Source organism: Canis aureus, chromosome 25, assembly GCF_053574225.1.
Source record: "Canis aureus isolate CA01 chromosome 25, VMU_Caureus_v.1.0, whole genome shotgun sequence".
NCBI classification, from domain to species: Eukaryota; Metazoa; Chordata; class Mammalia; order Carnivora; family Canidae; genus Canis; species Canis aureus.
This window is the reverse complement of record NC_135635.1, coordinates 23285087-23311709: the sequence shown is the minus strand read 5'-3', so window position 1 is coordinate 23311709 and position 26623 is coordinate 23285087. Positions and strand designations below refer to the sequence as shown.

General features: G+C 35.6%; 1 protein-coding gene across 10 annotated transcripts in view; it reads right to left on the bottom strand.

Annotated features, from left to right (window-relative positions):
• Positions 1–26623, bottom strand: part of SOX5 (SRY-box transcription factor 5) — a 994522-nt gene that overhangs the window by 845153 nt on the left and 122746 nt on the right. For 8 of the 10 annotated variants that reach the window (XM_077870731.1, XM_077870732.1, XM_077870738.1 and 5 more), the window contains one exon: positions 2246–2327. The exons of 1 other annotated variant lie outside the window; for it this stretch is intronic. The gene's annotated coding sequence lies outside the window, so the exon portion shown is untranslated. Of the gene's footprint in view, positions 1–2245; positions 2328–10108; positions 10250–26623 lie in introns of those variants that run through there. One more of the 10 variants, XM_077870736.1, reaches the window with a different exon arrangement.

The window sequence follows — 26623 nt, the reverse complement described above, 5'->3', positions numbered from 1 at the left end:
TTTTTTATAATTTAAGATAGAATATTTGAAGAATTTATTTCATACCCTTAAATCTTATTTCTCTCCCAATTCAGGTAGCCATGTTGTCATACTCTGTACTCATAGCATTAGAAAATTATTAGCAGACAAGAGAAGCATGGGGGTGGAGGTGGCAGGGGAGGTGTTGATTAAAGTATTAGTTTTTGAGCTTCAAAAGCCTAAGGTCTCTTTGGGAATCTGTAATGACTCCATGACTACAGAAGACCTAGAAGAGACTGTCCTATGTATTAACTAAGCTTAGAGTACTTTTACCCTCTGGGTAAAAAATAAGGTGATCAAAACATCTATAGACATTAGTGGACCAGAGGTAATTTGAGGTGGGCAGACTCCATCTTTACCCTCCCCTCACCACCTCAACTCATCCTAGTGATGTCGGAATAAACAGACATTAGATGGGAAGATTCAACTGAGTTACCGCCATTAAACAAGTATGAAATTCCAAAGTAAAGAGCCAGATCAAATTCCAGATTAAAAAAACAAAACAAAACAAAACAAAACAAAACACGAGACTGGTCAGATGGCTCTAAAACCTACAAGATAATGTAAAGGATCAAAACAATAGAGATTAAGAGAAGCTTTACAAAGAGATTCTTGATTGCGCTGCTACTTTATGGTAAGCCCCACCTCCCCACCACCTACCCAAGCTAAAGGGCTGGAAGATACTATTTTTTCTCTTTCCAGTATTTAGAGAGGCTTCAAAGGAACAAGTTAGACAACCTGAATATGTCCCCTAGAGTTTGGGAAACCCAAAGGACTGCAGATTGACTCTTACCTTGGAAATCTAGAGGACAAAAGGGTCAGGCTAGGAGCAGCTCTGAAATCTGAGAAGTACCTGCACCCTTCCTGCCCACAGAAGTTCTAAGATGCATGCTTTCATGAAGCAAGTGTGGGCCACATGTGAGAGAGCCAGCTTGAAGCCCAAGATGACCATCTGGAAGTATCACTGATATACCAAATGGGAGTTCATGTAGAATGGAATATCTGAAAACCAAAAGCTCCACTGGAAAGTGAATAGCTAGAGAAGCCTGGCCTATGTCAGTGGAGGTGAAGCCAGATGGGTCCAGCAGGGAAGCCACCAAAGTCCTCCCAAAGTGGCCGAGTATCCAAGTGAGTTTAAACATTGCCAGGCCCCAGAATGCTGAAGCCAGCTTAACATAGGACCGTTTCAAGTAAAAAAACATTCCTAAGCCATGTATCTCCTCTTCTTTCCCATGCTCCAATCACTTAAGGTTTAGCAATAGCTAGCAACTGGGAGAGGAGGTGACAGATAAAAAAAGAAAAAAACTCCACACCCTTTCCCAATGCAATTTTTGGTCCAACCCAAAAATGGGCCCCAGATGGGGGAGACGAGATGATGGATATTAAATTAACTTGCAAGCTATGATTATGGTCTGAGATTAGACATTCTAATTTCTGAATGAACTATGTTTGGAATCTAAAGTGCCAAAAAGATTTTTTTTTAATCTAAGAGTAGTCCTATTAGGGATGGAGCCTGCCTGAGACCTACTTTTTTTTCCTAAAGGCAAGGGAATATCCACCACCCTTTCTCAATTCATTTTAAAGAAACAACAAGAAAAACAAATAAACTATGTTTAAATGGATTTCCTAAGTTGTACTTGTTCAAAGTACTGTTGCAGAGAGAAACCCCAAATATAATGGTGTGAGAAAATGGTAGAGGGGAAAGGCTCCTCTTTCTTGGATATAGTTTGGATCTTAGAGATGGCCAGGCAGATGGACCTGATAGCCTTGTAAAGGACCCCATACAATAGGATGATAGAAGAGCAAAGCAAGTATCATGTGCTTCAGAGTGGCATGCAAGGAGCAAAGAACTTCATCTCACCACAGAGAGTTTCTTCTGATTCAACAGGAGTGACAGCATGTCCTGATATGCCCAGGAGGTACCTGGAAGAAGCTTCGAGAAGAAAAGCAGAAGATCCTCAAAGGAAGATCAAGGTATGCCTCAGCAGTTAGTCACAAGTACTGACAAGGGATAGGAAAAAATCTGTGGCTAATGAAGGAATGGCAGCCAAGTGAACAGGTATGTCACCCCTCAAAAGCTTGGTATCTCATAACCTTACCAAGAACTTAGATGCAACTTCAGATTGCTTCCAAGTGGTTAAATGGAAAATCAAAACGTAATTTAGATTTACCTATAGAAGAATGAAGTTACCAGTCTTGCACATTTAGTGTGTAGACAGAGACATACCTGCCACATAAGGGTAAGCTTGTCCAAGGCTTCTAAGGATCCTCTTGAAGTATGTCTTTACACTGCAGACTGATTAAAAAGCCTAGAAGAGAATTAGAACTAAGTCATTTGGAGGAAGATTCACTGTGTAAAGAGGTCAACTCTCATATATTAGCCGTTGGGGATATACCAATGGAATGTGATAAACTGAGCTTAACAGAATACAAAACATTTACTAGTATAGAACCCAGGAATTCCATCTAGACATCAGCAGAAAAAAAGAAAATACAAAGTAAAGAAAATAGAAATCAGTTTCTTTAGTTTGTTTTTTTAATCAAATGTTCCAAATTCTAGAACACATAGAAAAGTGAAGGCACAGTAGGAAATTTAAGGTTCCCATCCTAGAAATGTATAATTTTTTTAAAGTATCAAATATGTTTTTACTGAAAGAAGAATAAATTAAAATAGGGCATTAGATTGTGACAGGAGTCACAAGGAGTATCCTTGAATATTTAAGCAGAGAACAGGATGAAGTAAGTAAACCAGAGGGAGGAGCTTTCCCAGCAGAGGGAATAGCAAGTACAAAGGCCCTGTGGTGAGAGCTTGCTAAGCAGTCCAGGGACACCAAAAAGGCCACTGTAGCTTCAGCATGATGTGGAAGAGAGAGAGAAGTAGGACATGAATGAGGTTGGAAAGGGCCAAGGAAAGGCTTTGGATTTTAATCTAGGAGCTGGTAGAGGGCTGTCTTTTTCTTTAATTAAACAATTTAGTTTGAGATAATTGTAGACTCACAGGCAATTGTAAGAGATACGCTCCTGCACCCTTTGCTTCGTTTCCCCCAGTGGTAACATCTTGTAAAACTATAGTATAATATCAAAACCAAGATACTGACATTGATACAATCAAGATAGACCTTTCCTTACCATAAGACTCTCTCAGATTGTCTTTCTATAGCAATAACCATTTCCCTCCCATCCTACCTCTTCCATAAACAGTGGAAATCACTAAATTAACTTACAATTTCTGTAATTTTGTCATTTCAAAAATATTACATAAATGAAATCATATAGTCAACATAATTCTCTGGAGATTTATCCAGGTTAGAGTATCAACAATTATCTCATTTTTATTACTGAGTAGTGTGTTCTATGGAATGGATCATTTAACCATTCACCCTTGAAGGACAATGTGCTGTTTCCAATTTGAAGTTATTATGAACAAAGTTGCTATAAGCATATGCATACAGGGTTTTTTTAAGATTTTATTTATTTATTCATGAGAGGAACAGAGAGAGAGAAAGGCAGAGACACAGGCAGAGGGAGAAGCAGGCTCCATGCAAGGAGCCCGATGTGGAACTTGATCCCAGGACACTGGGATCATGCCCTGAGCCACACAGGCATCCCTGCATATAGGTTTTTACGTGAACAAAAGGTTTTCCTTTCTCTGGGATAAATGCCCAGGAGAGCAATTTCTGGGTTGCACTGGAGTTGTATGTTAAATTTTCTTTAAAAACCTGCCAAACTATTTTGCAGAATGGTTGTGACATTTTATATCCCCATCAGCAATGCATGAGTGAGCCAGTTTCTATGCATCCTTGCCAGCATTTGGTGTTGTCATTATTTTTTTTTATTTTAGTCATTCTGCTTTTCTCTAATGATTGGTGACGATTAGTGATGCTGAACATCTCTCATGTACTTATTTGCTATCTGTGTATAACTTCTCCCATAAAATGTTTTTTCATGCCTTTTGTTCATTTTCTAATTGGATTTGTTAACTATAGATTGAGAGATTATATTCCTAATGCTAGTCATTTTTCAGATACATGGTTTACAAATATTTTCTCCCAGTCTATAGCTTGTCTTTTTATCTTCATAAAAGAGCCTTTCACAGAGCAAAAAGTTCTTAGGTTTGATAAAATCCAATTTATCAATCTTTCCTTTTATGGATTTGCTCGTGGTAGAAAATGCAAAAATGCACTGCCTAACCCTAGATCCCCAAAACTTGCCATTTTTTTCTTAAAAATTTTATAATTTTAGATTTTACATTTAAATTCATGACATATATTGAGTTAATTTTTATATAAACTGTAGACTTAGATAACATTATTTTCTTTTGCCTATGAATGTCCAATTGCTCTAACATCATTTGTTGAGAAGACTATTTCCATCAAACTGGTTCTGCAACTTTGTCAAAAATTAATTAAATAAATTTGTGTTGGTCAATTTCTGGATTCTCCATTCTGTTACACTGATATATGTGCTTATCCCTCTACCAAGATCAAGGAGTCTAGATTACTGTAGCTATATAATAAATCTAAAACTTGAATGGAAAAAATAAATAAATAAATAAATAAAAAATAAATAAATAAAAATTGAATGGGTTAATCCCTGTCACTTCATTTTTTTAATTCAAATTCATTATAGCTATTCTGATTCCTTTACCTTTTCATGTAAATTTTAGGATAATTTTGTCTACATGTACAAAAAAGTCTTGCTGAAAATTTGATAGGAATTATGTTGCATCTGTATGTCAGTTTGGGGGAACTGACATCTTTGTAATGGTGAGTCTTCCAGTCCATGAACATGGTATATCTATATTTAGATATTTCTGGATTTTAGCATTAGTCATATACATGATTTGTTATATTTCTACCTAGCAATTTAACTTTTTAGTAACTGTAAATGGCATTGTATTTTTAATCTTGTTGTCCAGGTGTTCACTGCTATTTTAAAAAAATAAAATTGATTTTTGTATGTTTATCTTGTATCTCACTACTTTTCTGAACTCATACTTATTAGATTGACAAGTACGTTTTCTACGTTTCTTGGGATTTTCTACATAAACAAAAATCTCACCTGAAAATAGGGACAGTTTTATTTCTTCCTTTCTAATCTCTATGCTTTTTAATTTCCTTTTTTTTAATATATGGGCTAGAAATTCTAGCAATATATTGGATAAGACTAGTGAGTATACACATTTTTTACCTACTTCCTTATCTAAGGGGAAACAATTCAATTTTTCATAATTAAATGTAATGTTAGTTGTAGACTGTTATGCATTTTTTATAGATGTTCTATATCAACTTGAGGAAGTTCCCTGTTCCTATTTATCTGAGAGCTATTATAATGAATGGGTATTAAATTTTGTCAAATGCTTTTTCTGTATGAAATGATGGAATCAAGTGACATTCCTTCTTTAGCCTGTTACATGATGGATCACACTAATAGTTTTTCAAGTTCTGAACCAGACTTGCATCCCTAGAATAAATTCTATTGATCATGAGATATAGGTCATTTTATATGGGTTCTATTTGCTAATGTTTTGTTAAGGATTTTTGTGCCTGTGTTCATGAGGTTTATTTGTGTCTGGTTTTTCTTTTTTCTTTTTTTTTTTTTTTTTTTTTGGAACTTACTGTCTTTGTTGGATTTTAGTATCTGGATAACACTACCAAAAAATAAATGGTTTTCTGGAGGAGACTATAGAGTTGGTGGTACTTCTCTAAGTGTCTGTTAGAACTCTCTAGTGAACCCATCTGGGACCCGATTATTCTTTTTGAAATTATACAAATTTTCTGTTCAATATCATTATTAATTATAGGGATATTCAAATTATCTATTTAATATTAGGTGAGTTATGGCAGCTTATGTTTTCTGAGCAATTGGTCCATTTCTTCTAAGTTGTCAAATGTGTGTGTATAGAGCTGCTTGTAGCATCCCCATATTATCCTTTTGATGTCTGCAGTGTGTGCAGTGATCACTCTTTTTCCTTCCTCATATTGATAATTTATGTCTTTTCTCTTTATTCTTTGTTAGTCTTGCAGAAGTTTGTCAATTTCATCAGTTTCAAAAAGCCACATTTTTTTTCACTTATTGTTTTTCTGCTTTCAATTTTATTGGCATTTGTTCTTAACATACCATTTCCTTTCTTCTGCTTTCTTTGGGTCTATTCGGTTCATTTTTTTATAGGTTCTTGAAATGGGAGGTTAGATTACTGATTTGAGATTTTTCCTTTTTTCTAATGTATATATTTAGTGCCTTTTTTTAAATAATTTAGTGCTTTGATTCCTCTTAGCACTACTTTATCTGTGACCCACATATTCTGATGTTGTATTTTTATTTTCATTCATTTCAATGTATTTTTATGTTCTTTGAGACTGCTTTTCTGGCCTATGGATTATTATTTATAATTCAGTATGTTGTTGAATTTCCAAATGCTCAGAGATTTTCATGTTATTTTTTTCACTTCTAATTTGATTCCATGGTGGTCAAAGAATACATTCCAAAAAACTTTAATTCTTTTTAAATGTGTTGAGATTTGTTTTCTGATCCAGGATATAGTCTTTCTTGATATATATATATCTTAGTCACATGACAAGAATATGTGTTTTGCTGCTGATGGGTGGAATTGTTTCTCTTTTTTAAAAATTTTATTTATTTATTTACTCATGAGAGACACACACACAGAGAGAGAGAGAGAGAGAGAGGCAGAGATACAGGCAGAGGGAGAAACAGGCTCCATGCAGGAAGCCGGATGTGGGACTACATCCTGGGACTGGGGGATCATGCCCTGGGCTGAAGGCGGTGCTAAACCACTGGGCCACCGGGGCTGCCCCTGCCTAGTTTTCTAACAACTGATGATGTAGGGGTAATGAAATCTTCAACTTTATTTGTGAATTTGTCTATTCCTCTTTTCAAATCTGTCGATTTTTACTCCATGTGTTTTAATTCACTAATTTAAGGCATACATATTGAGGATTGCCATGTCTTTTTGATGGAACTCTTTAATTATTATAGAATAATACCCCCTAGCATTGATATTTTTTCTTTTGTTCTCCAGGCTACTATATCTGATAATAGTATAGCAACTACTGCCTTTTTTAATTTAGGTTTTCATTATATATCTTTATTTATCCTTTTACTTTCACCTGCCTATATCATTATACTTGAAGAGAATTTCTTATAAACAGCATATAGTTAGGTCCTATTTTTAATACACTCTGACAATCTTTCAATTGGTGTATTTGGTCCATTTATATTTAATATAATTATTGATATGTTAGGACTGAATTCTGCAATTTCATTTTTTGCTTTCTGCTTTCCTCTATTGATCACTTCTTTTTTCTGCCTTCAACAATTTTTATAATTCAACTATGATTTATATGCAGTATTTTTTACTGTTTATTTGTACAGCTTTTTTAGTTGTTGCTTTAGGGATGACATTATATATACATAACTCATAGTCTGATGATATCATCATTTTACTACTTTGGGCTAAGTATGTCATGAATTGTTCCCTACTAAATATTTCTGGAAAAATGTGAGATTGATAAATCAAAAATATGAAAATCAAAATAAATGTACTATCTGAAATACTGTTTTGTTTTCTCCCCACGTTTTCTTATTTCCCTCCACCTAAAACTATGCATGTATTCATATCTCCACTAAAAAAGATAACTAAGAAATGAATTGAGATTAGTTGGGGTTGGAGGGGGAAGAGAACCGGACTTTAATTTGATGTATACTCTTGGATAGACAACTTTAAAGGTAATTTCTAAGAGAATGTGTTTTCTAATGAATTAAAATTAAGAGAAATCAGAAAAATTTTTGAAGTCTGAACAAAATTTTTCCCTTATGTCAAGGCTGTGGACCATCAGCAATTCATAGTCTGTTAAAACTGTGAGTAGGTTTAACAGTTACTTAGACTGTTGTTCTATTTTATAGAAAATGGTTTTCAGAGAGATGAAGATAACTTGTACGAGGTCACAGGTGAGTCAGTGATACAGCTGAACCTAAAACTGAGGTCTAATGATATGGAACTACCAAATGAAGAATAAAAATATTAAATTTTTATCTAAAGTGTATCAAAAGTCTGCTTGGGAATGGAGTTATGCTTCATTTCCTTAAGAAAGGCAAATTAAGAACATGGCAGATGGAATATGATCACTCATCTACATTGGAATTTAACCAGGACACTGGGGTTTAAACTTACCCACATGCCAAAAATAGCAATTGGTAGCAAATAAATGGTCCAACCATTGATACTATTGCAGACACTGACCCACAAGAGGTTCCAAACATGAAACTGTAAAACTGTAAGAGTTAGCATGTCCTTTTCCATTGTGTATCAGTAAGCTTTATCCCATCTATTCAGGTTTCTCCAAAGTGGCAAATTTGAAGGACACCGGCATAGTTTGCACATTATGCAGTTCTTACTCACTTTAGATGTAAAAACACTTGAGTGCTTACAAAAGGAACTGTCCTCAATCCCAAAATATTTTTTATACTCCTTGATTCATTTTATGAAGGATCAAAACTCTAGCTTGTAGCGGAGTATCAGACTTCCTCTTTTAGTCATGAAATCATCTATGATCCAAACTGTAGAAAAAATTCTTGCTCTACATCTCCCATTTATATTCACAGTCAGATACTATAATTAAATAATAGAGTTTCATTTACTTGGGCTCAAATCCATTAATTTTTTTTCTTATTTTTACTCATCTCTTTTCTCTGAAATGTATCCCAGTATTATTATTATCCTTGAGCACACAAATACACAGACTGTGAATCTATAATGAGATCTTCCTATTTTTTTTTAGAATAGATTTTGCTTTGATTAAATGTCTACATTGCCTTTACTTAGATGCTTTCCAAATTTGAACAAATACCTGATCCTATTGAAAAAATAAAGTCAACCTTTAACAGATGACCTCCTAGCCAAATATATGTATTATATTTGCTCCAGGGAAAAACTGGTTCACAAGCTTACTTGGTTTCCTTGACCTGATGCCAGCAGAGAGTGAAAGTGCTAATGCTCTGCATCGAAGTGAAAATTCAAATGCCCTTCCGTTCCAGCCCAGTGGATTAGCCAAATGATGGAGAACTGTTAGGATCATGTACAGAGAGAGCCACCTACTTTCTTCTCAACCAGTAGTGCCACATGTGATGAGAAGCAGGACAAGAAGGAGTAAAGGTGCTAAATACTGCAACAGAGAAGTATCTACATTGGAAAGAAAAACTAAGCTATCCAGCTGTCACTGCATCCACCTCTTTAACCAGAGAGAACTACTACCACACTCCTAGACTTTTTTCACAAGAGAAGAGGAAGCTTGCAAAATTTGTATTCACACGTCCAATGTTGTGCTCTCACTGCATGCCTATGAAACTCCCTTGTCAACAGAGCTTTTACCCTTGCCTTTTTCTCTTTTTCAGGATTTCTACTCCAAATCCCCAGCACACTTAGAGTAGTGATCTCAGAGGCATTTCTATAGCTGATGCAAATTATATTTCTTTGTTTGCCTCCCGGAGATGGGGTGGGAAAGATAAAGAAGTGTAAAAGCCCCAAAGTGGCAGCTAAAACCAAAACAGCTGATGAAAGCTCATAACATTTTTCACTAGTTTACTGTGTAAATGCCCCCTGCTAATTTAGAAAAGCCTTTGTGGCTTTTAACATTAAAAAGTAAAATAGATGTACTTCTATGCTGATGTGCATGGACTGAAGATGAAGTTATACTTTACCAGTGAAAAATCAGTAATTGAACAGATATAATATCTTCAACATAGCCTATGAACTGTTGATAAGAGGGCAATTTATAATACATTTTTCATTGTTAATAGTCAACATTTCTACATAGGAAGACTTGTTTCCCGTTCCAGTTGTAGTACCATCATGTATCAAATGTAAACTATAAAATAACTGACCTAGTTTGGATATGATAGCACATACTATTTTAATGCTTTTTACAACACAAAGCTATTATTCCTGACTAGAAGCAAAAATCCTCATAATACACCAAATTCTATATCAGTGAACAAAAAGCAATCTTAAATTAACCCCTCAGCTGATACAGTAAAGACTGAAGAGATAAGTACAGTAAGAACTACATACCAATCTGTGGATTAAGCTGGTACACTTTGTTCATCCTATAGCTCTTAGCCCAAGCTGAAAGTGCAGAGTAAAACAGTCTTCAGGCCACCTCTATGAATAAGATGAAATTCCTGGTCTTCATATTAATGTCACAGACAGTTCACCCCATCTCTGAGCACTAAGTCAAATTAAATAAATATATTGTTGAGCAATACTGGTAACGTACTTTGTTAGATGATGTGAAGAAAACAAAGTCATTAAAACTTATTAATAAAGAAGCTGTGATCTAACTACTTCAAAGTTAGAAAAGTCATTAGCAGAGAAAGAAGTAAAACAAGGAATGCATTCCAGAATGTCAGGAAAGGGGTTGTTACAACAAAATATACATTTGTGTGTTCACATATAAAAAAATTAAATAGCACCTGAAGTACAATAATGTCAAAAATTATAGAACCCTGAATTTAAACTGAAATTCTCTGGTCAGAAGAACAGGAAGACCTAGAGTTGCAGCAAAACAGTAGGTGGTCTCTCTAAGTACTGAAAGGGCAGGAAGAACCTGAAGAACAAGGCCTGCTGACAGGCTCAAGCAAGAGCTGGGCAGGCCCTAGGTTTTGGAAGGAGCCAGAGATAACAGGACCCAAACACTTTCATCTAAGGAGCTCTAAGAATCAGGGTTTCTGCATCCACAGTTCAGTCAATCCTGATTTATTCTCCCCAAGTGTCTGTCCACTGACATATCTTAGACTAGCCCTTGTAACATACTCATGATTCTCTCCACTTTATATCCAGTCATCTCCAAAGGCAATGGAGGGAGACGTCAGTTGCCAACCCATTTGGATGACATCTGATATTTCTTAGTCATATGTAGTATCTTTGGAGCCCACAAAGACCCACGGAAGTAACTGAGTATGAAGATCTGAGTAAAGAAACATAGTGACTGAAACAGTATGTAATAATTTCAGATAATGGTTCCATTCCTGATTTGGTTAAAAAAAGATACTGAATATCCAAAGATGCTGAAGGTACACAAAATAAGGTCTATACAGTAAATGCTATTTTTATTTTGAGCATTGAATTCAAATACAGTTTTATAAAAATACTACAATAGAACAAAGTGTTTATCATAAAATCTGGACTTTATTCTGGGTAGAGTCTTCCTATTTGGGTGATCTTAGGCTTGTTACTTAATCTCTAAGCCCAGTTTTTATCTGTAAATTAGAAATAATACCAGAAAAATTGTTACTCAGCATCTCATTGAAAAACCACACTATTCTCAAACTTCACGGTTCAAGTGGGTTTGACCCACACTCCCTTTAGCTACAGTTTAGGGATGACTGTTCAGGCCTAAGTCATCATTACCAGTTCTGGGAAGCCAAGTGGGGATCCTCAACATCACAACAATTGCTAGATTGTGGTTACTGAGGGTCTTCCAGGCCAAAAGAGTCAACTAAGAGAAAAATAAAACTAAGAGATGGGAAAACAGAGTGAGAGATGGATGCCTGGACATATACTATGAGCTTAAAGTTTATTTTTTAATTAGGGTACCGGTATATTCCCTTTCTTATTTCAACTATTTTGAGATAGGTTTTTGTCTAACCTACTACATGGAGTTTTTGTATTGGTATGCAAGGAAAAACTGAGTTAACACCCATAAAGTATTTGCTACTCTTGGGCATACAGCAAATGCTTAGTAAGTTATTTTTATGTCCAGAATGATAGATTATTTAAACTTCCCTTTCCAAGATGATTTAATTGAAAAACAATTTTCATGGGACTCATTAAGGTATCAAGGGTTTCTATTTTCAAGAAAGCCATAATCAATAATAGAAGATGTTAATAATAGCTCAAAGACATAAAAGGGAAGTCTCAAAAGGCAGCAGATAAGTTGACCAACAAATGAATTAAAGACAAAGTGATACTTAAGTCTTCAGAGAAAAGAGAGAGAAAAGACCCTTGAGCTAGGCTGGTTACCAAAAGGCTTCACAGACATGATATTTCAGCTGAATTTTGAGGAACAGGAAAGATCTGGAAAGCTGTAGGGAAGAGCAGATAGCATTCCAGGCATGTATCTCAAAAAATATAAGTGGTGGTACTGAAGACCAGGACACTCTTGGACTATAATAGAGGGTTTTCAAGGAGAGCCAATGAAGAACTAGAAAAAACAGCTCAATGCAGATGACAAATCTAAAGGGCAAGTTTAATCATATTTCACGATTAAAAGAAGTTGGTTTCACTGAGCTCATTTACAGGTACAATGGGATGACATTTGGTTGCTCATATAATTCTTAGTGAAATTTTTAAAAATAATAAAAATCAGAGGAATGTTTTGAAAGACATTTATAATCAAATAAAAGATCTTTGGGGCACCTGCATGGCTCACTCAATTAAGTATCCGACTCTTGATTTCAGCTCAGGTGATAATCTCAGAGTTGTGAGATCAAGCCCCAAATCAGGCTTCATGCTGGGCATGAGAAATCTGCAAAGGTTCTTTCTCTCCCTCTGCTCTTCCCTACTCATGTTCTCTTTCTATAAAACACACACACACACACACACACACACACACACACACACACACACCTTTGGATATATTATATCATATTGCCTTTTTCCTCCCTTTTTTCTTATTCTAGCAGTAATTGCTCATTATTTTACTCACATTCTACACCCAAACCAATACACAAAAGCACCCTTGGGCAAAATGTAACAGATAGGGTAGTCTTCTCCTCAATATCCCTTCCTCAGCATGTAAGAGCTGTGCAGTTTGAGAGATTGACCCCAACCTCTGTGGTATTAAATTTAAAGCAACCATGGTAATCCCATCCTCCTTGCCAGTGACTGGTTGATGCCAGGAACCTATCCCTTTCAGTAGGTTGCCTTTTCATTTTGTTGATGGTTTCCTTTGCTGTGCAAAAGCTTTTTATTTTGGTGAGGTCTCAATAGTTTATTTTTGCTTTTGTTTCCCTTGCCTTAGGAGACATATCTAGAAAAATGTTGCTAAGGCTGATGTCAAAGAAATTACTGCCTATGTTCTCTTCTATAAGTTTTATGGTTTCAGGTCTCATATTCAGGTCTGTAATCCATTTTGAGTTTACTTTTGTGTATAGTGCAAGAAAGTGGTCCTGTAACATTCTTTTGTATGTAGCTGTACAGTTTTCCTGCATGATTTATTGAAGATATTGTCTTTTCTCCACTGCATATTCTTACCTCCTTTGTTTTAGATTAATTGGCCATATAAGCATGGGCTTATTTTTTTTTTTTAAGATTTTATTTACTTTAGAAAGAGAGAGAGCATGAGAGGAGAAGTGGAGAGAAACACAAGCAGATTCTGTGTTGAGCACAGAGCCCGAACTCATGATCATGAGATCAGACCTGAGCTGAAACCAAGAGTCAGGAGCTCAACAAACTGCACCAGCCAGGTGCCCCATGTTGGATTATTTCTGAACTCTCTATTTTGTCACATTGATCTATGTGTCTATTTTTGTGCCAGTTGCATACTGCTATGATTATTACAGCGTTGTAGTATATTTTGAAATTTGAAATTGTGATACCTCCAGCTTTGTTCTTTTTTCTCAACCTTTGGCTTTTAAAGGTTTGTTGTGGTTCCATATGAATTATAGGATTTGTTCTAGTTCTATGAAAAATGCTCAAAAAAAAAGAAAAATGCTCTTGGTATTTTAATAGAGATTGCATTGAATCTGTAGATTGCTTTGGGTAATATGGACATTTTAACAATATTAATTCTTCCAATTCACGAGCATGGAACATTCTAAGGCAAATCAAAACCACCATGAGATATCACCTTACACCTATCAGAATGGCTAGAATCTAAAAGACAAGAAGTAACAAGTGTTGGCAAGGATGTGGAGAAAAAGGAACCCTCATGCACTGTTGATGGGAATATAAATTGGTGCAGCCATTGTGGAAAACTTACAAATTAAAAATATAAACACCATGCAATCTAGTAATTCCATTACTGAGTATTTACTCAAAGAAAAAGAAAACACTAATTCCAAAAAGTACATGCCCCCTTATGCTTATTCTAGGATTACCTAAGACAGCCGTATATGGAAACAGCCTAAGTATCTATTACTTGGGTAGCCATTGATAGATAAATGGATAAAGAGATTTTGAGAGTGTGTGTGTGTGTGTATGTGTGTGTGTGTGTGTGTGTGTGTATGAGATAGATAGATTACTCATCTATAAAAGATGAGATCTTGCCATTTGTGAGACCATGTATGGACCTAGAGGGTATTATGCTCAGTGAAATAAGTCAGACACAGAAAGACAAATACCATATGATTGCAGTTATATATGGAATCTAAAAAAAAAAAAAAGAATAAAAGAACAAACATAGAAAGCAGAATCAAATCTATAAATACAGAGAACAAACTGATGGTGGCCAGAGGGAAGGGGGTTGAGGGATGAGCAAAATGGATATAGAGGAGTGGGAGACACAGGTTTCCAGATATGAAATGCATAAGTCACAGGAATAAAAGGGACAGCCCAGGAATATAGTCAATATTATTGTAATAGTTTGGTGACAGGCGGTAGCTACACTTGTGGTGAGTATAGTATAAACTTATTGAATCACTATCCTGAGCATCTGAAACTAATGTAACATTGTATGTCAACTATATTCAAATAAAAAAAAGAATAAAGCTGACATACAGAGGATGGCAGAGCTAAGGGAACTGCAGAGATAAGATGGTGAAAGCACTAGACAAAGTTAACCCAACAGTCCGCTCTACCTCGAGTGTCTGGCTATGTAAATTGTTATTTTTCTTTATTACTTAATCTGGTTAGACATTTTTTTCAAACACTACCCCAATTTCTTTAAGAAATACTTTAATAAAAAAATAAATAAATACTCTAATGAGCCAGTACACTTGCATATCATTTGCAAATGACTGTGATCCAATAACACATCTAATTTCATGGCCTTCTGGTTATTCCTAGGGCCTCTAGAAGACCACAAACTAGGAATCAGGACAGGTAAACAGTTGGAATGGAGGATCTAGATGTACCAGAAAGCACTTGTCCAAGTGATTCATTTCAGATGAGCAGAATACCATCTTCCAAAAAGATGAGAGTAGTCAGTTGTCAGAGTAACTCAGATTGGTCCAGATATTCTTGCCAAAAAGGGGAACCCCAAAATTATACATAACCAAGGTTCTAAAAAACACAAAAGCTTTAGATCCTCCCATCTACCCTTCCTCTTTCCTCCTACACAACAGCTAAGTAGGGGCATTCTAATCCCTGCTTATATTAATGAAGAGATCCTTATAGATGAGGCTCTGCCTATAAAGGATTTTCTGAACAAGTGGATGCTCTAGAGACTCTATAACTTTCTATGTTTGTTTGTTTGTTTTTGCCAAACAATGCTTTGTGGTACAGTCTCAAGGAGTACAATTATCCATTTAAACCAACTATGAAATAGGATATATGCAGTAAAATTACGATATTTTGCTAGTATTTGAGTGTTTAACTACAGAAATATATAAATAATATGTATATGACAACTTCTGAGGAAATGATATTTACCACAGTAGATACACGTTGGTAAATGGTGATCAAAATGAAGCAATCATACTAAAAAATAAAAGTAGAATTTCATGCATAAGAGCCTATAAATACAGTATCTTGTAGCAGATAGATCACCATTAGCCAAAAGAGAACCAAATATGAATATAAACTGTGAAAGAAGATTTTGCCCACAGCATTAAGCCAAAAAGATACTAATTTCAGAAACATTTTTAATGTATCCATTATAGTTCATAGCTAGAAGATGATATTCTTCTATGGCTGAAATGTGGTTCTTTTTTTTTTAAAGGTGTTATTTACTTATTCATGAGAGACAGAGAGAGAGAGAGAGAGAGAGAGAGAGAGAGGCAGAGACACAGGCAGAGGGAGAAGCAGGCTCCATGAAGGGAGCCCAACGTGGGACTCGATCCCGGATCTCCACGATCAGGCCCTGGGCTGAAGGCAGCTAAACTGCTGAGCCACCCGGGCTGCCCCTGAAATGTGGTTCTTTAAAATCTTAGAACTTCTGACAGACATCACCTATATTAGGACCAATTTAGATACTTTTGTTTTGACATGAAATTTGATAGCCCAAAATTAATAGTTGAATACTGAAAGTGAAAATTCTCAGCACATCCAATAGCACTGTCTATTTAGGCCTATAAATAATAACCACGCCAGTAGCAATGAACATACCTAGTGTTTAGAAAACAAAAAGTAGCTGAAGAAGTGGATGATGGCAGAATAGATAAAAAATGTGCCTAGAACATCTTGACATGCCACATGCCAAGGACGCTATCAAAGATGACTACAGTTATGTCAAAAGTACTCAGGGCCAACCTGAAGAGGTTTCCATTAGACAAAGGTGAGACAACATGAGGCTTCAAAAAGACTAGGAATTTCAATAGATCAAACTCATCAAATATACTTAAATTCATGAGTTCATGATGATATTTAAAAGAAATTACTTGGTTACTTCCTGAGGATGACAGGAAGCTGCTCTAAGTGGTAAAATATTCTCTTTTCAAGGTCAAATACACCCTTGTTCTCAAAGTTTTGTTGCTACCCAAATAAACTTAAATAAGATACACACTTTTATTACTGTTTCTACACACCTATCAGATCCAAATACTCTGCTTTGCTTAAAAAGATAATGGAGCTTTCATTTTACTATTTCATGCTCTCTTTTCTTTGCAGATCCTATCAGAATGAGTTGAAGAATGTACTGATTCTAATGTTTCCTTCTTTTGCAAATCAAATAACAACTTCTTTTCCAACCTGAGAAATTGTTAGCTGCATTTAATGTCACCAACCCTCATGAAAACTGGACCAAAGTATTCTTCTGCAATGTTTATCATTATAGCAAGTTGGTTACAACTACAATTTAAAAGCTCAATATAATCCCATTTGTAAAGGTTGAGTGCACAGTGACCTTAGTCAAGGTAAAACCTGTTCCATAAAACTTAAGAATAGCATCATCCAAGGAAGTCTAGAGGAATGGGTGCATCAATAGACGGAAAATACTTAGTTTTTAATAAAAATCATTCATTGCACTCCTTGCTGTAATTTCACACACACACCTTGAGTAATGTTTCATATTACAAAGTTATTCTTAATAAGCAAATAAGTCAATACTGGATATGATCAATATTCTCAATATTGATCACAATCTGGTTCTCTTCCCATCCCAATGAAATTAAGAATGACTATATGATTAGTTCTAGCCAAGAAATATGAGAAGGAATGTTTGTCACTTTTGGAATAAAGCATTTAATTGCCAGTACTCAGCTATCCACATCTTCTCTTCCTGGCCTGAGAGTGCATAGAAGCAGGTATATATGGAGGTGTATTAAAACGGAAGTCTGGAAAGCAAAGCCAACATGTGGTAGATAGCTGACATCAGAGTCACCTAAACTCACAACAAGGTTTGTAAATGAGATTTAAGGGTTATCTATAATGGTGGCATAACTTATTCTAAATGATGCGCTAGACTTCCGCCTTTTTCTCAAATATCCTTTCCACAAAGATCTAATAAAAACTACTGTCTTATATTGATTTATTGTGGCTAACCAAATTAATTGGATTATGGAAATGAAAGGATTTAGAATTAATATTTTCAGGACTGCAAATTGCTTGAAAATATTACCTATATTTGATAAATCATGCCCGCCTAATAACTATAAAACAACAAATCTGTACTCATATAAATAGAACTTTATTCTAGGATTTCTCTACTGAACAGAGAATGGCATGAATATAACATGAATATAATGTGCAGTAGCCATCTGAACCTAGTTCTTCCTTAAGAACTATGAAAGGACATAAGGTAAAGAGCAGTGTTGATGACATTTATAGAGTCTCTCAAGTCTCAACTGATTCTGAAATAAACTGATAAGGCTTATATTTTCTTGACCTCCTAATCCTTGGAACCAAAAGTACCTGGTAAATGAAATTTGTCTTTCATGATTTCCTCATATCTGCTTGCTCTGATGAATCCAGTATATGCTACCAAAGAGTATTAAAATATAAAAAGTCCATTGTGATATTTCAAGAAGGCTCAATCCAGGGATTTTGTTTGATGCTTTCTCCATGTAAAAAATACTAGGGAACTTTTAAAGTGGAACTTTGTATTTTTTCCTTATACAGAGAACATTTCATATAGCAAGTGGTATGTAAAAATCATACAACATTCCAGGAAACATAATCACCTTTTATCCAAAGCCTCAGCAATCAACAATTTGAAATACTATTCCCTGATGAACACAAAGGTAGTTACCTGGGTCATGAACTAAAATGGCAATTGTCCCAAATATTTCTATTCATTTGATGGGTGCCATAGGAGCTTAAATGGACATGGTAGTGACAGCAATGTATGGACTATTGATTGGAGTATGACAGAGGACTAACAAAATTGCTTCCTCAGCCACAAAGGTGTCCTAGGAGGTCTGCTAGCCCAAAATGACCTGGTGGCTTTTGAGATGTGTAGGTACCACCTGACACTACACAATAATGATAGAGCTGTGTGGAAAGTGGAGATAAGGGCTCCGGCATGTATCTTTGGCAGCAAAATTCACAACATTTCATTTCTTTAAAAAAAAAAAAAAAAAAAAAAGACAGTGGGCAATCATTATACAGTTTAATTACTCCTTTGGGTTCCACAAAGAGCTAAAAAAAATAAAATCACCAACCACCAATCTGCTACCTGTGGCAGCTGAAAAATATTATAGTAGAATTTCAGGGGCAAATAGTGAAATGAGCATCTTCAAATTGTTTGGAAAAGGATCTCCAATCTAAGGAGAATTGACAGCACAGCTTTACGAATAGATAAAGGATTGCCTCAAGGATCTGTCTTGCTTCCTTACTTTTTTAAAGTAATACCTTCATTTGCATAGTAATAACCCAATTATTGTAAGATTAGGTGACAGGAATCTCATTATTGCTATTTCCACAAAACAGTCAATATTCTATTCAATATCTTTTAATGTTGCGCACCTTAAAACATAATTATTTCAATATACCCTCATTCATCTTTAATGTAATTTTCTTTTTTAAAAACCTTGCCATAATTGTTGGTTTTTATGGAATATATTAGTGTTTAAACAAGCATTTTTTCCCCTCAGGCTGCTATGAGAACAAGCAGAAGCATCCAACAGCTTGGGGGCATTTCTGCCTTCCCCCCCCCACCCCCACCCCTCAGGAGTTAGTCCACCAAAAGACCAAAGGCACAAACACTGCTACTGAAAAAATCTGTTGTAACAACCTCCACACTCTTCCCAACACTGTAGTTTCCCCTCCTGCTCTTTCACTTCAGGCTCCACAAAAGATGCTTCCATAATGAAATTTCGTCTTAAGGCAACTTTAAAAGTGTTAGCAAATACATTCTGTTAAATTTCAAATTGTATGATCTGGGCTCTTTTCTTCATTGTGTGTGTGTGTGTGTGTGTGTGTGTGTGTGTGTGTGTGTGTGTTTTCCCAGACCACACTGTAGTACAAAAAAAAAAACCCACTTCCGAGACAGCTGACATACTGGGGAGACCATCTGCCTGCCATAGGTTTACCTGCCATAGGCTTTTACAGTTTCAATTACAAAATAATCAGTACAATAAGTGGCTGGTTACCAGATTAACACAGGAAACAAAGCAAGGAAATAGAGGGGAGAGAGAGAGAGAGAGGACTATCTACATTAAGAGACTACAGAGCCATACATGCTATTACTTCAAAATGATATCAAAATTAATGTACAGTGAAAATAGCAGTTAGATTTTGTCATGAGAGGAAGTAATATCAAAGGGCTGTGGTTTGGAATCTAGAGTTAACACTCCTTGACTGTGGCTCTACTGACTACATATTCTTCAGAATGTTAATCTCTCGTACTTTGTGAATGAAACTCATTATTCATGAGTATTACAATTAATTTATAGAAAGAAGACTATGTTCTTTAGTCAACACCAACTAAGTTTTCTCAAAATATAAACTTCATCAATCATTAACACCATTCATTGCGTGTTTTTCCACATGTTTTGATGCAAAATATCTCAATAGACATTAGATACCCCTAGGAGCCCATCTAAACACAATCTTACCATCACACACCCAAATCATCAAACCACACTCTACTCTTTCCATTCTTGATTGCTGAATAAAACTGCAAGGCTGATAAAACACCTTTCTGCATATTTAATGAATTTTAGGGTATGCTAAATGTATTTCATCATTTTTTTACAATGGGAAACCACCATTCTTTAAAATGAGTTTGGTTGCTATAGGCAATTTTCCCACAAACATAAAAACTAAATAGGCCAATTTCTGATTTAGCAAGCCTTTACTGGAATTAAGTTGTGTAGTTTTATCTCTTTCAAGTCTCTGAGCTGCTCCTCAGAAACTACTCATAGTAGCAAGGACATGAGTCAGATAGACATTGAGTACAAACCCCAGCTCTTTAGAGAAGAATAAACTCAAAGAGCATATTTTTTAGTCAAGATCACCAGTCTCAGTTTATAGCTAAGGTAGAACTAGAATTCAGTTCTCCAAACTCCTATTCTGGAGCTCTTTCAACTTCCTCTCCTATACCATTTAAAATCCAGACCTGATGGGAAGGAAGAATGGCAGTTATACTACATTGATTAAGTATTTTTATCCCTCACTGAGTAATACCACTATACGATGGTCAAGCCAAAAAAACAACCAACCAACCAACCAAACAAACAAACAAAAACAACCAGTGATCATTAAAGTCATCGTTATATATAAGTATCAGACAATGTACTGTTTAATGTTAAATATTAGAAACCCCATTATTGAAAAGCTGAGGTCTAAGAGGTTAAGAAAAGTGATCAAGATCATAGAACAAGTTCCAGAGTCTAAACTCAAAACCAGGTCTGTCTTGGGCACCTGGGTGGCTCGCTCAGTAAGTTAAGTGTCTGACTTCAGCTCAGGTCATGATCCTTGGATCAAGTCCTTGTATCGGGCTCCCTGCAAGGGCTTCACTCTCTCCCCCTTGCTCCTCTTATGCTCCTGCTCTATATATCAAATAAATAAATAAATAAAATCTTTTTAAAAATAAAGATTATTTTATGTTCTAGAGAGAACACATATATATATATATATAGAGAGAGAGAGAGAGATCCCTGCTTATGCTCTCTCTATATATTAAATAAATAAAATATTTTATAAATAACAAAACTAGGTATGTCTTTTTCTTTTAAGATTTTATTAATTTATTCATGAGAGACACAGAGAGAGGCAGAGAGACAGGCAGAGGGAGAAGCAGGCTCCACGCAGGGAGCCCGATGTGGGACTCGATACCGGGACTCTGGGATTACACCCTGAGCCAAAGGCAGACGCTCAACCCCTGAGCCACCCAGGCATCCCAAAACTAGGTATGTCTTAAAGAGAAAGCATATAAGTTGCTATTACACAAAGTTTACATATATAATTTACTTTGCTTTCGGCCTGGACTTTCACAACCTTGTCTTTCTTGAGAACTCCAGATGCCATCCAACAGTGCAGACATTGTACAGGGTAAGGCGAAGCCCAGACAATTCAGTCTTCAATACCATACAGTTTCATGCCTCCTTATCTTTGGGTATAATACTGTCTTTTTCTGTAATGCTGTCACCTTCTTCTATTGTCTTTACTTCTCATTGATCATCTACTAAACTCTTACCTATGCCTCAAAATCCTGGTTAGTCATTTCTTCTTCTGAAGTCGTGACCTACTACCTAACCCAACACTTTCCAGGAGAATTAATCTCCCCTTCCTCTGCTATTTCTGAACATTTTTAAAGTTTTTTTTTAAGATTTTATTTATTTATTCATAGAGGTACAGAGAGAGAGAGAGAGAGGCAGAGACACAGGCAGAGGGAGAAGCGGGCTCCATGCAGGGAGCCCGACGTGGGACTCGATCCCGGGTCTCCAGGATCACGCCCCGGGCTGCAGGTGGCACCAAACCACTGCGCCACTGGGGCTGCCCTATTTCTGAACATTTAAACCATATATTCAATTACTGAATGTAATGATTAGCTTACATGCCATCTCCCATTAAGAAAAGCTCCTTGGGGGCTGGTTTAATTCATCTCAGTATCCACAGTACCTACCAGCAATATACTTGAAATAAAGATGTTGTTTTATGTTTAACTGTTACTGAGCTAAAGATATCTATCAAAATTCACTTATACCAATTATCACATTCTTCTTGCAATGATAAATTTCTGCTTATGCTTTTTCTATACAAGAAATAGTTCACGTCTTGTTCCCCTCACTGCACCAAGAATTCTTTATACATAATAGGTGTTTCAGAAATGCTTGTAGAGTTGAATTGCTTACGGGCTTTTTAAGAAAGAGAGAGAGGGCAAATAACTTAGATCTTACAGACTGCTTTAAACTTAGTTGAGGATAATAGTAAATTTTTCCTTTCTTAAGTCACCTTCAGAAGCATGGGATTTTATCATGTGAAGGTGTAGAATAAGTACACTGTACTTAAAAACCCGATCACTGAGTCCATGGCTAAAATGATGCTTTTCATAAGGATTAATTGAGTGCAATCTTTTATCTGTTTCTATTCAGCATATGTACTGTATATCTGCTATGCATCCGAGGACAGCTGCCATTCTATTTACAGCATTATCTAAAAATGGCAACATTAAATCTATCCTCCATCTCTTTGAGATCTTTTTCAACCACAGAATCATCTCAGATGTTCTGCTTTTAGAGCAAAATATATGAGGTGTGAATGTGTGTAACAGTAAAAGACTAACAGGCAGAAATCCACAATGGAGGAATTATCCACTGGGGGTTGATAAAACTTTTCTCCTTTTCCTATCTCAAGAAAAGCTAGGGGAGGCAACTCAAGAACATCAGGAGGCAAATTAAAGAGGTAGCAAACCCTGCCCTTACACCCCTATCAGGAGTCTAAGAGCCTAAATATTGATTTTTCAGCTCTGTTGCTGACGATAGTGATTCTGAACATAGACTGGAAAACACAGCAGAGGTGTGTGCTGATAACACTCCCCAGTACTGTATCACATTCCACATCTTTTTTGAAAAGGAAAGTTAAAATTAATCTTTCAGCTATTGTAGGAGAGAGGAAAAAGCTGTGACCATGCTAATTATTTACTGTAACTCTCCACAGTATACATCTTAACACAAATCCTCAGTCAATATCCCTGACAGCTATTATTACGAGAGGCAAGAACCTGATTTTACACACGAACAAATAATATTGACCATTCTGACCACTCGGAACAACTTGGGAAAATTTATTCTCCTTTACCTGTTCTACTACTCAAAATTTCAAATTTCAAAACAAACTCCTTTGTCTTTACCAAGCTTAATGTCCATTTTTAAAATCAATGTGGCAACCAGAAAGACTGGACAAGAGAGCAGCCCTTTCATAGCAAGGATCAACTATATCTGGGAAAAAAAATTAAAACTTCATTTAAATCCTTCCTTTAAGACGATAATTTGCTCATCATGGCACTGATCTTGTAAGTACTGGAGCCATCATTCTGAAAGTACTTTGCAACTTGGAAGTAATGCAGTAAATTGGTTGGGGGTAGAGCCAGACTGCCTATGTTCAAATGCCAATGCTATCATTTACCAGTTTTGTGACCCTGGGCAAGATAGATAATATGTAGTGACTTATTTATGTGGCTTCAAGGAATATTGAGTTAGTATGTGTAAAGTGATTGGAATAGTACATTCCATGTAGAGAGAAATCAAAATATGTTACTTATTTTCATTATTAAAATAGTTCTGATGCTTAAAATGCTCAAAACTTAAAGATACAGTAATTGGTTTCAACATTTCTCAAATGGAGATGGGGAGAAGATCCACACAAGAAGAGATTTTATAAAAGAAATTGCAATGATTTATTCACTACATGATGCTTTCTCACCTAGCTATTTCCTTGGAAGAAATCTATACGTCTGAACTTTACATGGGCACAAAGGCCTCCATTTCAAAACACAAGTCTATTAAAAAAGGTATGTTTTGTGGATCATCCAATATATTCTCTACAATGTCTAAAGCAGGTAAATATACAAATGTTTTTGTCTATCAACCTCTAAATTATTTTTATTTAATTAAACAAAATAGCTAAAGGACCATAAGAATGACATTTAGCACAACAGGTGGTACATATATGTTCCCATTTTAACAAATGGTAACTCAATAAGGGAGACAAGAATCATAGTGAAACACTCACCCTACATCCGTCATTGGCATTTTCAATTATTTCACAAGTTAGGTCAAGTGAAGCTGAAATTACTAGTTATCAAATTTTCACTAATATGAAATTTGAAGTTTTAAAAGAAAAATCAATGTTATTCCAAAAAGCCAACCCCATTAACACAAACTTTTTACTGTACATTTTACTCTAAAATTTGTATTATCATCACTCATCAAATCATTTTTTAAAATCTTGGAGGAGCAATTTAAGTATACACCAATAGTCTATTTGAAACACGAGCTGGGTGCCTGGGTGGTTCAGTCCATTAAGTGTCTGTCTTTGGCTCAGGTCATGATCTCAGGGTCCTGGGATCCTGGGATGGAGCCCTGTATTAGGCTCCTTGCTCAGCTGAGAGTCTGCCTCTCCCTCTGCATCTGCCTCTCCCCCAGTTCATACTCTCTGTTGCTCTCTCCTCTCACTCTTCCTCAAATAAAAAATAAAATCTTTAAAAAAAAAAGGAAACAGGAACTAAAAGTTAAAGAATTGGAAGTGGAAATACAGGTTAAACCTCTTCAAAGAAAATCTAATGCATAATTTTTGCAAGATGCCAAAATCATCAAATCATACATGTTATTAACCTTAGGTGTTTGCCTACTGACAAGAGTTCCAGGGCGTCTCTCTCGAAAGGACTATAAAGCTTTCAAAATATAGGTATGAAAAGTGGTAAATCCACACTTTTATTACCACTAAGACAGGAAAGTATGTTTTCAAGAATTAGTATTAAAATTTAACCACAACAAAATATTTAAGGAAATTCTAATTGTATGTGCATGATATGTATGAATATTGTATTTAATATGTAAAATTCATTAAACCTAAGAGTATTAGTAAAATTAAAATAAATATGCCCAGAAAAACAGAATAAAAACAGCACATACACATTTATACAGTTATTGTCTTTTGCTGAAGATAATAATTTTGCTTCATTACAAAGATCCCAGTCCTAGGAGATCATTTTCTACCATTAGCAACTACATTTCCTAGATTCTAATTTTCATTTGGATTATAGAGGTCTATCTTTCATATAACTTATTTTCAAGGACCATTCACAAAAAAAAAAAAAAAAAAAAAAACTTTGTAAATTTATCTGCTTTGTTAGCCATCAGCAGTAACTTTATTATTTATGCCAAGACAGATTAACATGGTGGTCTTGGTTCTGCCACCAATCACCTTATTTCCCAGTTCTGAGCCTCAGATCAGTTATATTTGAAATCAGAGTGTTGAAATGGATCATCTCAGTGTATTTATGCTTGAAAATGTTATAATTAAGTTACCTTTTCCATAGAGGAGTTTAACCAAAATTCAGCTTTATAGCAGAAGAGATGGTTGAAATGTGCTCCCCAAACCCACAGAAAAGCAAATACAAAGCAGAAAGTTGCCTTAATATTTTTTAAGAAAAAAGTCACATTCCTTGGTCTATTTTGGCCAGAAAGTGTACATCTATTCACTTCTATCTGTCTATATCTCAGATGAAAAAACAGAGGCTCTGAAAGATTATGCGATATACCCAAGATTTAAAGCTAGCAATTGGTAAAGCTGGGGTTCAAACTCAAGACTTTTCTCACTATGAGGTTTGAATGCTTCCCTTCTCAGGAAAAAATTCATTGAGAACATAACTAAGAGGCAACTCTATTGCTAAATCTATTAAATTGTTCACTGATGGGAAAGTCTCCATCACTGTCTACATTTCTTAAGCAAGTTCAAGAACGTAATCTACATCTTTGACAGGGAAGTTAAATTCAAGTATTCCATATAAGCTGCTTATGACTGGCCAGAGGCAGGAATTAAGGTAAAAAACTTGGTACTTGATAACACATTTTGTGATGAAAATGGTACCTCTTAAAAATTAGACAGATAGGTGGGCTTTGGCAACAGTGACCAAGTAGAAAAAGGAATCAAAACAATGTACATTATGGTGCTTTTCTAACAGGACTTCAAGATCTTCTCTGATTACCAGGGGGAAATTATTCCACTCTTTCCACTTGGCTTAGGGTTTCCTTGAAGTCTCATGATGATGTTGCCTTGCCCCAGAAATCTTCAAAGATGGGCAGATTGAAAACACTGAGCAAGCAAGTATGCTCAGTGTAACATCTTACTATGTATATTCCAAATGTCCTCACTGTATTTTATTCTAGTTTTCAGCACAGATCTGGATCTGAATTTTGGTTCTACCACTTACTAGTGCTATCAGTTGAAGTCAAAATAATAAATCTCTCACTTTAGGTTCTTTTCCATTAAAGATGGATACTGCTGGGAAGCTCATGAAATTGTTGTGAGAAGTCAAATATA